Here is a 12,239-nt window from a genome sequence, read left to right as displayed (position 1 = left end):
CAGATATAATTAGAAAAGTCAATCTAAAGGAGAATAAATAGATGAAAGCAATACAGAATTCCTGACAGCCTTACTGCAATATTTTCCATTATGTTGTTATATTTGGATTGTAGCCTAATGTTTTCCTTTACATAAAGATAAAGGTAGAAATAGGTGCATAAAAATTCACCAAAATGCAGAAAATGAAGTGTTTAATGCTAAAAACATTCTGGGGGAGGACCCCCAGACCCCCACATCATAAGTCACCAAACAAATCTGGAAGCAAAACCTTGGCCTTTGGGTTGCCAGGCCAGTTATGATTAGACCAAATGTTGGTGCCATCTAACAAACTGGAAGCTAAAATGAACATACACTGGCTATTAACAAGCTGGGCCAGCCAATCACTGTTGAAAAGGCTATAATAGGGGTTTCTGATTCTCTTAAATCAACATAATTTTCTTGTTTAAAAAGATGTTTACATATTTGCCAACCAATATTTTCAAACATGTTCAATTTCATACATTTTCCAAGGGTGAAATCCATTGCCTGCCTGTTAACATTAGCCTATAAAAGGGTAAAATAATAATAATAATAATAATAATAAAGTAAGTGAATTGTGAAGTATTTCTCTTTGTTTGAATAACTTATCAACCCTACCTTACACATTAATACTGGAAAAGAGCCCATTTGGTGTAAAAACACATTAAGTCATTTTACGTACGATTTTTGAATGACGACCATTCTCCGTAAATAAGGGCTCCCCCTCCCTACAAAAGCCAATTTAACCACTGCATACACCCTTGACATATGTATGCTATATTCCCTAATAGTAATACAGGCTTATATTGCAATCTCTTAGGCCTCTATGGTGTACCTATATTTAAATAAACACACAGTAGCTGAGTTTATGCAGTGTCTTTTATTTTACTCATGTTTTTTCATGAGTCAGAATGAGGCAACAGCGTTGAGGAAGAGTGCGTGTCCTCCGTCCCCGGTGCTGGACCACCACCCCGACCCTGTCTCCTCACAGCAGAGGGGCTGAAAAACAAGCCGAAATAACTTGGTCAATGGCAGAAATACAGTACAGGCCAAAAGTTTGGACACACTTTCTCATTCATTGCGTTTCGTTTTTATTTTCATGACTATTTACATTGTAGATTCTCACTGAAGGCATCAAAACTATGAATGAACACATATGGAATTATGTACTTAACAAAAAGTGTGAAATAACTGAAAACATGTCTTATATTTTAGATTCCTCAAAGTAGCCACCCTTTGCTTTTTTATTAATAAGGGAACAAATTCCACTAATTAACCCTGACAAGGCACACCTGTGAAGTGAAAACCATTTCAGGTGACTACCTCATGAAGCTCATTGAGAGAACACCAAGGGTTTGCAGAGTTATCCAAAAAGCAAAGGGTGGCTACTTTGAAAATCTAAAATATAAGACATGTTTTCAGTTATTCCACACTTTGTTAAGTACATAATTCCATATGTGTTCATTCATAGTTTTGATGCTCTTTATTGAGAATCTACAATGTAAATAGTCATGAAAATAAAGAAACGCATTGAATGAGAAGGTGTGTCCAAACTTTTGGCCTGTACTGTACGTCGTTCACTTGTGGCCATCAATGACACTTTAAAAGAGAAACGAAAACCCTGAAGAATAAATAAAAATGTTGTGCATCGTCATGTTTCCTGTGTTGAGTATCATTGCCAAACATAACACTATTCCTTTGTAAACAGCATAATACTAGTTGTACATTATATATTTTATACCAGATTTTATCACATTTTGCCACAACTTTCCCTCCTTTGTGACTATAGAGTCACACTTCCTAGATAAAATCTGTCCTATTGACGGGTTCATTACCACAGTATACCCACTTGGTGTTTTGTACCACAGTGACTGTTTCGTGATTATCAAACATTAACAAAAGAGAGTTTCATCAACAGATGTTAATTCCTGGCATAATCCACACCTCTTTACTTTTGTTTGGAATTCAGTGTAATGGAGGTTGCATCATACATAATCTCTCCAATGAGTTGGCTGCATAAGACATTATATTCAAATAATATTGCAAAAGCTGTTTTTGGTGCTAACATAGTTCAAGCAAGCATAAACAACAATTAAAGCTCACGGCAGCGATGGACGGGCCCTCGCTTCCGGAGCGTCCCGGATTACCGGGCGGCGCCGTCCCTGCGACCGTGCATTCGCGGGACTCAGACGCCACAAATCGTCACCAATGAAAAGGGAACTCCCCCGAAGGTTCAACGATACCTCAAACAAGACTCTACGTCCACGGTTCATTAGGTGTGAAAAGGGGCTTGGCTAAAGCATAGGGGGCGGTTCAAACCATCACCAATTAAAAGGAACTCTCTGCTGAGTTCAATGATACCTTACACAAGACTCTACCTTAGATGGGTCAGCATGTATGGAAGGGGCGTGAGCTTGAACATAGGGGGCGGGCCAAACAATTACCAATGAAGAAGGAAGTCTCTACTGAGTTCAACGATACCTCACACAAGACTCCGTCATACGGTTCATCAGCTGTGAAAGGGGCGTGGCTAAAGCATAGGGGCGGGCCAAACCATCACCAATGAATAAGAAAGTCTCTTCTGAGTTCGAAAAGTTTTTCTTTTAATAACTTTTCATCGTTAAGGTGTTGGGATGGTACAGACCAAGTTTGAAGTCCATCGGATGAAATCTCTAGGAGGAGTTCGTTAAAGTTATAGAACCTCGACTTTTAGGCCTACTTCCTGTTGCCACTAGGGGGCGCTATGACTTTAAGTAAATATCGGCCTTTATTTGTCCTCAGGGTTGGACTCTTATCAATCCTGAAAAGTTTCGAGGTAATCGGACAATGTACACTCGAGAGTTACACCCACTTCCTGTTTCGGCGCGGCAAACGCAAAATGGCGCGCCCGCCCACTGCCCGCGCACTATGACGAAAAGTTTTTCTTTTAACAACTTTTCATCTTTAACATCTTAAGATGGTACAGACCAAGTTTGAAGTTGATCGGATCAAATCTCTAGGAGGAGTTTGTTAAAGTACGACGTGGAAATGGACAAAATCGCACTAATTTCGAACTTTCAATTCAAAATGGCGGACTTCCTGTTTGGTTTAGGGTATGGCTCTAATGACGTTTTTTGTACATCTTGACATGTTACATACAGTGCCTTGCGAAAATATTCGGCCCCCTTGAACTTTTTGACCTTTTGCCACATTTCAGGCCTCAAACATAAAGATATAAAACTGTAATTTTTTGTGAAGAATCAACAACAAGTGGGACCCAATTATGAAGTGGAACGAAATTCATTGGCTATTTCAAACTTTTTAACAAATAAAAACTGAAAAAGTGGGCGTGCAAAATTATTCAGCCCCTTTACTTTCAGTGCAGCAAACTCTCCAGAAGTTCAGTGAGGATCTCTGAATGATCCAATGTTGACCTAAATGACTAATGATGATAAATAGAATCCAGCTGTGTGTAATCAAGTCTCCGTATAAATGCACCTGCTCTGTGATAGTCTCAGAGGTCCGTGTAAAGCAGAGAGCATCATGAAGAACAAGGAACACACCAGGCAGGTCCGAGATACTGTTGTGGAGAGTTTAAAGCCGGATTTGGATACAAAAAGATTTCCCAAGCTTTAAACATCCCAAGGAGCATTGTGCAAGCGATAATATTGAAATGGAAGGAGTATCAGACCACTACAAATCTACGAAGACCCGGCCGTCCCTCTAAACTTTCAGCTCATACAATGAGAAGACTGATCAGAGAGGCAGCCAAGAGGCCCATGATCACTCTGGATGAACTGCAGAGATCTACAGCTGAGGTGTGAGACTCTGTCCATAGGACAACAATCAGTCGTATACTGCACAAATCTGGCCTTTATGGAAGAGTGGCAAGAAGAAAGCCATTTCTTAAAGATATCCATAAAAAGTGTCGTTTAAAGTTTGCCAAAAGCCACCTGGGAGACACACCAAACATGTGGAAGAAGGTGCTGTGGTCAGATGAAACCAAAATCGAACTTTTTGGCAACAATGCAAAACGTTATGTGCAGCGTAAAAGCAACACAGCTCATCACCCTGAACACACCATCCCCACTGTCAAACATGGTGGTGGCAGCATCATGGTTTTTACCTGCTTTTCTTCAGCAGGGACAGGGAAGATGGTTAAAATTGATGGGAAAGATGGATGGAGCCAAATACAGGACCATTCTGGAAGAAAACCTGATGGAGTCTGCAAAAGACCTGAGACTGGGACCGAGGATTTGTCTTCCAACAAGACAATGATCCAAAACATAAAGCAAAATCTACAATGGAATGGTTCACAAATAAACATATCCAGGTGTTAGAATGGCCAAGTCAAAGTCCAGACCTGAATCCAATCGAGAATCTGTGGAAAGAACTGAAAACTGCTGTTCACAAACGCTCTCCATCCAACCTCACTGAGCTCGAGCTGTTTTGCAAGGAAGAATGGGCAAAAATGTCAGTCTCCGATGTGCAAAACTGATAGAGATATACACCAAGCGACTTACAGCTGTAATCGCAGCAAAAGGTGGCGCTACAAAGTATTAACTTAAGGGGGCTGAATAATTTTGCAGCCCAATATTTCCAGTTTTTTATTTGTTTAAAAGGTTTGAAATATCCAATAAATTTCGTTCCACTTCATGATTGTGTCCCACTTGTTGTTGATTCTTCACAAAAATTACAGTTTTATATCTTTATGTTTGAGGCCTGAAATGTGGCAAAAGGTCGAAACGTTCAAAGGGGCGAATACTTTCGCAAGGCACTGTATGTGTACCAAGTTTCGTGAGTCTACATTAAACGCTGCAGGGGCTCAATTTTCTTAACTTTCAAGGGGGGCTAGCGAGCCATTTTTGTGCGCCTATTCCGAAACCCTTAAAATACGTAACTTTTCACCAGACTTGATGCGACCGCCAAATTTGGTGAGTTTTTGAATATAAGGCCCTCAAAAAGCCAATTCATTTGACGGGAAAAGAATAGAAAGAAAGAATAATAATTCCTTCAGTTTCAATAGGGCCGCCCCGCTGTCGGCGCCGGGCCCTAAATATCCTTGTCTCATTCATATAGCCCCCAGTTGTGCTGGACACTGCTCTCTGGGCACCGGGTCATCTGGCTCCATCAGTACATTTAGGGCACCCAGTTTTCCCTGCGATGTTGTGCAGAACCCCACAGGCTAAAACAATGTTGCAGACTTTTTCTGCCATGTATAGTAGGGTCCCCCCATGTGATACAGGACAGAGCCATCTGCCCTTAATCAATCCGATGGAGTGCTCCACCGTGGCACATGCACGCATTAGTGCACTGGTTGTACTGGCACATAGAGGTCTTCTAAAAGAGCCAGATCTGCCATTGCTGAGAAGATATCAACTGATGACTTCTCCTTCTCCTGTTAAACTGATTATATGCTGCAGTCCACACTGACTCGAAAACTTGTGCATACAAGTTCAGCCCAGACAAGAGATTTTATCGCAGCCTACACTCATGTTCAAATTTTTAAATGCAGAGCTTTACGTAGGAATCTGTTTTAGGTCATACGGAAGTTTCATAAATGAGGGCCTGTGGGTTTCCTGTCTCTGTGGGCCTTGCAGCACAGTAGTACAGAGCAGAGTCTGTCACTGCAGCAGAGGAGATCTGAAAATCCATTTTGGTTTTATCCTCACTCACTGAAACAGATAGTCCAGAGTTTGTTTCATTTTGCATTCCAGCGTGAAAGATGAGGAACTCTCATGGTTTTCCTGGATATTGTCGATACCAGACAAATTGATTATCAAATTTAGCTTGTTTGGAGTATCTGTAGGACAGAGTAAAAAAGCTGCCTTCTAAACTGTGTTATTTTATATATATATATATATATATATATATATCATGTAGTAAAAGACTCATTAAACAATTCACATTCAGATGATATTGGAATAAAACGTTTTCATGCTGCATAAACTAACATACCTGTTAGAATGGAAAGAAACAGCAGAGAAAACACAATGCAACAGTGACAGCATGTTGAATAAAGGTAATGTTGATGGTTTGTGTATCGATCTCTGTTGAATATAGAAGTTCCTCTCTCTTCTATAGCTCAGTAACAGCTCAGCTCCTCCCTGAGTCTCTCCGTCTCATCGTGGCTCTGTATTTTCACTTCTCTCTGTTACACTTCTAAGGTAAAGTGATTCTAGACTACATGATGAAAAATATGTAGTTTAACAGTGTGTGTCTCCCTCTAGTGGACGTTTTGGAGTATTGGGTTGTCTTTGCTCCAAAGATTTTTGTACAGAGATTTGGTGTTTCCTGTCACTGTGGGCCTCAGAGCACAGTAGTACACAGCAGAGTCAGACAGCTGAAGCTTCTGGATCTTCAGAGGAACTGATGTCTTGTTGATTGTAGCATAAAATCTGTCTTTCTGGAAATCTGGAGCATTATCTTTTGAGTTTGAGTAATGCTTCACCATGTACTTTGGGAAATCATTTTCTTCTTGTTTTTAGCAGAATAAAGTAGGATATGTGTCACTGGTCTCGTATGTTCAGTCAAGAGTAACTGTCTCTCCTTCAGTAGTAATGACATCTCCTGCTGGCTGGGTCACACTGTCTTCTCCTTTACACTCTGGTGAAGATGAGAACATGCAGAAGAATAGATGAAACAATAAAGTTGATTGGTTAAAGGAGAAAAATCAGTAGTTTAAATAGTTACCTAGCCAGAGAGTCAGAATCAGGATGTTAGTCAGCCAGTGTTTCATGTCTGCAGTGAGAGGGGAGAGAAGAGGAAGAGCATTGATACTCTGATGGATCTGGGCCTTCACATCATTGGTCCTTCCTCTTTATCTTCTGTTAAAGATCTCTCAACAATTTTAAATTGTCTTGAGGTTTAACAGTGTGTGACTCCCCTCTAGTGGACGTTGTGGAGTATTATGTTGTCTTTGCTCCAAAGGTTTTGTACAGAGTTTTGGTGTTTCCTGTCACTGTGGGCCTCAGAGCACAGTAGTACACAGCAGAGTCAGATACTTCAGCAGAGGAGATCTGCAGATCAACTTGATTTCTCTCCTCATTCAGTCTAGCAGTCAGTCGAGGGTGAGGAGGTTTTGCTTCCACTACTGAAGGAGATGTTGTATCAGTGATCAGGAGAAGGAACTGAGGAGCTGATCCAGGATCCTGTCGATACCACTGGAGATTTTGAGCTTTAACTGAATAGGTACAGGACAGAGTAACATTAGGGCCCTCTGATGAAAACACTTCAGCACTGCTGGCAGTAATATCATCTTCCATCGTGTTACCTAGTGAGGAAAACAACATGTTAGATTTACACTTCTGTTCCAAAGTCACAGATCCAACATTTCAAAAACATCACTCTTACAATTTTTAAGTACAGCAAATTATGCTGTTAACGATTTATTATTCAGTTATTAGTGATAAAGTGATGACATCAGGTGTATTTTTGAAATGTTTAAATTTGAACTCCATCTAAAGTCTGAACTGGATCTGTAAAACTTTGAAAATGTCTTTGTATTTCAGGATTCATAATCAAAACATACATACCTATGAGAGTGAAGCAGAACAGAATTACAGTGAGTTTTTCCATGTCTGCAGAGGTGAAATGCTGTTTTTGAATGTTCAGGATGAATAAGTTTTGTGAGTTGTTTGGTCTGATGTTCACAGCTGGAATAATACAGTTCTCTGTGATGAAGCCACCTCTGCAGTCAGTAGGAGGAGAATCAACTGTGTTTCATGAGTAAAAAGAATCCAGACTGGCTCATAAAATAAACTGAAGTTTAACAGTGTGTGACTCCCTCTGGTGGATGTTGTGGAGTATTGTGTTGTCTTTGCTCCAAAGGTTTTTGTACAGAGTTTTGGTGTTTCCTGTCACTGTGAGCTGCAGAGCACAGTAGTACACAGCAGAGTCAGACAGCTGAAGCTTCTGGATCTTCAGAGGAACTGATGTCTTGTTGATTGTAGCATCAAATCTGTCTTTCTGGAACTCTGGAGCATTATCTTTTGAGTTTGAGTAATGCTTCACCATGTACTTTGGGAAATCATTTTCTTCTTGTTTTTAGCAGAATAAAGTAGGATATGTGTCACTGGTCTCGTATGTTCAGTCAAGAGTAACTGTCTCTCTTTCAGTAGTAATGACATCTCCTGTTGACTGGATCACTCTTTCTTCTCCTTTACACTCTGGGGAAGAAGAGAACATGCAGAGGAAGAGATGAATTAATGAATATGACTGATTAAAGTTGAACAATCAATAGTTTAAAGGATTACCTAGCCAGAGAGTCAGAATCAGGATGTTTTTCAGCCAGTGTTTCATGTCTGCAGTGAGAGGGGAGGAGAGAGAGGAAGAGAATTGATACTCTGATGGATCTGGGCCTTCACATCATTGGTCATTCCTCTTTATCATCTGTTGAGGACAGAGGTGGGACCAAGTCACTGTTTTGCAAGTCACAAGTGTCAAGTCTTTGCACTGAAGTCCCAAGTCAAGACAAGGATGTGCCGAGTGAAGTCCTAAGTCAAGTTCCAATTCCTTAACTTTGTGTTTTGAGTCCTAAACAAATCATGAAGCAATCTTCACCAAATGTAGACAACAGAGTTATAATGAATTACATTTATCCAAATCATGAATGCCTTTTCAAACATGTATTCATTTTTTATACCAGGTTTTTATCAAGTGCTACTGAACTTATTAACTATGACTCTGCACTCTCATACTTTCATAATGTTTTATGCCGAAATGAAATAAAAAGATAAATGTAAAAGAAGAACAAAAACAATGATATTGTGGCAGTCACAAATAGGTCCTAGAGTTCTAGGGTTACTGCCATATTTTCCGGACTATAAGTCACTCTTTTTTTCATAGTTTGGCTGGTCCTGCAACTTATAGTCAGGTGACTTATATATCAAAATGTATATAATTTAACATATTTTTAAATGTTAATTCATGCTGACTGATGTGAACCGAAGAGTAAACATTACCGTCTACAGCCGCAAGAGGGCGCTCTAGGTTTTTGACAACTATATGCTGCTCCCGAAGCGACACCGAGGATGAAGAATTCAATGGATTCATGTGAAATGAGATCGGGAGCTCGGTGAACTTGCTTCCCGGTAACTTGCTTGTTGGACTTGCTGGCTTGTTATGTTAATTTAGCCTATTCAGTCTCCCAGGTATGTTCTTTATGCTATTGTGTAGCTGAATAACTGTCAATGTCATACGTTAACATACCGGACACCTATTCAGTTGTTGTTCTGTGTGCTAGTGTGTAGTTGAATAACTTGCCTTTCCAGATTAAATGTGTGTTCTTGGTCTTGGATTTTGTGAAAAAAAATGTCTAAATGAATGCGATTTATAGTCCAGTGCAACTTATCTTTTTTTCCTCTTCATGGTGCATTTTTTGACTGATGTGACTTATACTCCAGAGTGACTTATAGTCAGGAAAATATGGCAGTAAAGTTAGTCACTTACTTTATGGATCGATAATCTGTAAATGCATGTGTGAAAGAGAAAATAAATGTTTGAATAAACATACCTTTATCTCAGATTCAAAACACACCAACTGGATCACATAGAGTCGGAAATCTTTTTCTTTTTTTAAATGAAGGGAGTAACTTTACGATACGTTTGCTGCTATAACGTCAGCAGATTGCAGCACGTAGCCATTTCATTTATAAGTCGATTGGTCATCTCATTTTGGGTGAACATCAACTCATGAATTATGGAGGTAACCCACAGAGCCCCCAACAATAGACGTTAATGGCCAACGTAGCACCTCTGTTAATGAAATGATTCAGCCTCGACTTACTGTTCTTCGTGCCGCTTCAACTATTAAATGAAGTTTGTATCCATTTGTAATTTTTGACCCGCATGTTTTGCATATTGCAATCCATTATTTTTTGGCCACCACATAGTCTTTATATGTAAACAGAAATATCATAATTTCCAACTGCCACTCAGCCACATAACTTCACTTCTTCATGATTCTCTGTGATCTGTCAGGTTGGGATATGGTGGATCTGGGCAATGATGCATTCATGAAGTATCGCCTTGCTGGGAATTAATATCATTAGTTGATTCAAGAAATAAACGGAAATGAGTTTATTTGTCAAACTAAAATTATATATTTTTTTCCTCTTTCAGTTTGGGAAAAGGTATCAAGTCTTTAAAGTCAAAAGGCTCAAGTCCAAGTGAAGTCATGAGTCATTGGTGTTGAACTCCAAGTGGAGTTGCAAGTCTTTTCTTCTCGAGTATATGTCTAAAGTTATCAAATTTTTGACTCAATTCTGCACCTCTGGTTAAGGGACAGTAAACATTTACATCACATTTAGCATATTTAAATTCTTGTCATGAGTCTCAAAGATTGTATTGGAGAAGACAACAGGATGCTGTTAAGTAACACTTACCAACAATTAAAAATACAAACTGTAGAGAAAAATAACATTCTTGTCAAGTTCTTCTGTCTAAACAAGAGTTAAGATTCACAACAACAATGAACTGGACTACATCTTTTTCATGAAGTTGTAAGCAGGAATAATCAGTGTAAACAATGAAATATTGGGGACAAGATGGCGCAAGTGGATATGACATGTACATTTGGTGTGGGAGATCCGGGTTTGATTCCCACTGTGCTACATCAACCAATGTGTCCCTGAGCAAGACACTTAACCCCTAGTAGCTCCAGAAGCGGCGGCACCCTGACATATAAAGCAATTGTAAGTCGCTTTGGATAAAAGTGTCAGCTAAATTACATGTAATCTAATTGCATTTTTTCAGAGATTTATGTTCTCAGTGTCCACTTGATGGCACTGTTGTTCAATAAAAGGAGGAGCTGAAGTGTGTATATGTTCAGTGAGGAGCTGTCAGGTTTTGTACAGAGACTGTGGGTTTGCTGTCACTGTGGGCCTCACAGCACAGTAGTACACAGCAGAGTCTGTCACTGCAGCAGAGGAGATCTGAAGAACCATATAGGTTTTATCCTCACTCACTGAAACAGACAGTCCAGACTTTGTTTCATCTTGTGTTACAGAATGAAAGATGAGAAAATCTGGTGGTTTTCCTGGATATTGTCGATACCAGAAGAAGTAATCAGTATATTCAGCTTGTTTGGAGAATCTGTAGGACAGAGTAACAGAGCTGCCTTCTAAACTGTTCTTTCTGTCTCGACTGGAGTGAGTTCATCACAGCTGATACCTAAAGGAAGATATAACTGTTATTTCATGTAGAAACAGAGTCAATTAAGGATTCACATTCAGATGTTATTGGAAAAGTTTTCATGCTGCATAATCTAACCTACCTGTGAGGATGGAGAGAAGCATCAGATAAAACACACAATGCTGCAGTGACAGCATGTTGAATAAAGGTAATGTTGATGGTTTGTGTATTGATCTCTGTTGAATATAGAATTTCCTCTCTCTTCTATAGTTCAGTAACAGCTCAGCTCCTCCCTGAGTCTCTCTGTAAAGTGATTCTACATCATGAAAAATTGTTGAAGTTTAACAGTGTGTGACTCCCTCTGGTGGATGTTGTGGTGTATTGTGTTGTGCTTTGCTCCAAAGATTTTTGTACAGAGTTTTGGTGTTTCCTGTCACTGTGGGCCTCACAGCACAGTAGTACACAGCAGAGTCAGACAGCTGAAGCTTCTGGATCTTCAGTGGAAAGGACTTATCCTTGATTGTTGCATCAACTCTCTCTTGCGCTTTAGAATTATCAGTTTTTACGCACGTTGCGCAGCATCTTTGGGTAATCATTTTCTTCTTGTTTGTACCAGAACAATTTGGGAAATGTGTCACTGGTCTCAAATGTACAGTCAAGAGTAACTGTCTCTCCTTCAGTAGTAATGACATCTCCTGATGGCTGGATCACTCTGTCTTCTCCTTTACACTCTGGGGAAGAAGAGAACATGCAGAGGAGGAGATGAATCAATAAATATGATTGATTAAAGGAGAACAATCAGTATGATTAAATAGTTACCTAGCCAGAGAGTCAGAATCAGGATGTTTGTCAGCCAGTGTTTCATGTCAGCAGTGAGAAGGGAGGAGAGAGAGAAAGAAGAGCATTGATACTCTGATGGATCTGGGCCTTCACATCATTGGTCTTCCTCTTTATCTTCTGTTGAGGATATCTCAACAATTTGTCATCGTTCTTGAGGTTTAACAGTGTGTGATTCCCTCTAGTGGATGTTGTGGAGTATTGTATTTGTTGTCTTTGCTCCAAAGGTTTTTGTACAGAGTTTTGGTGTTTCCTGTCACTGTGGGCTGCAG

The sequence above is a fragment of the Perca fluviatilis genome, chromosome 11, assembly GCF_010015445.1.
Source record: "Perca fluviatilis chromosome 11, GENO_Pfluv_1.0, whole genome shotgun sequence".
NCBI classification, from domain to species: domain Eukaryota; kingdom Metazoa; phylum Chordata; class Actinopteri; order Perciformes; family Percidae; genus Perca; species Perca fluviatilis.
This window is presented reverse-complemented; position numbering follows the sequence as displayed.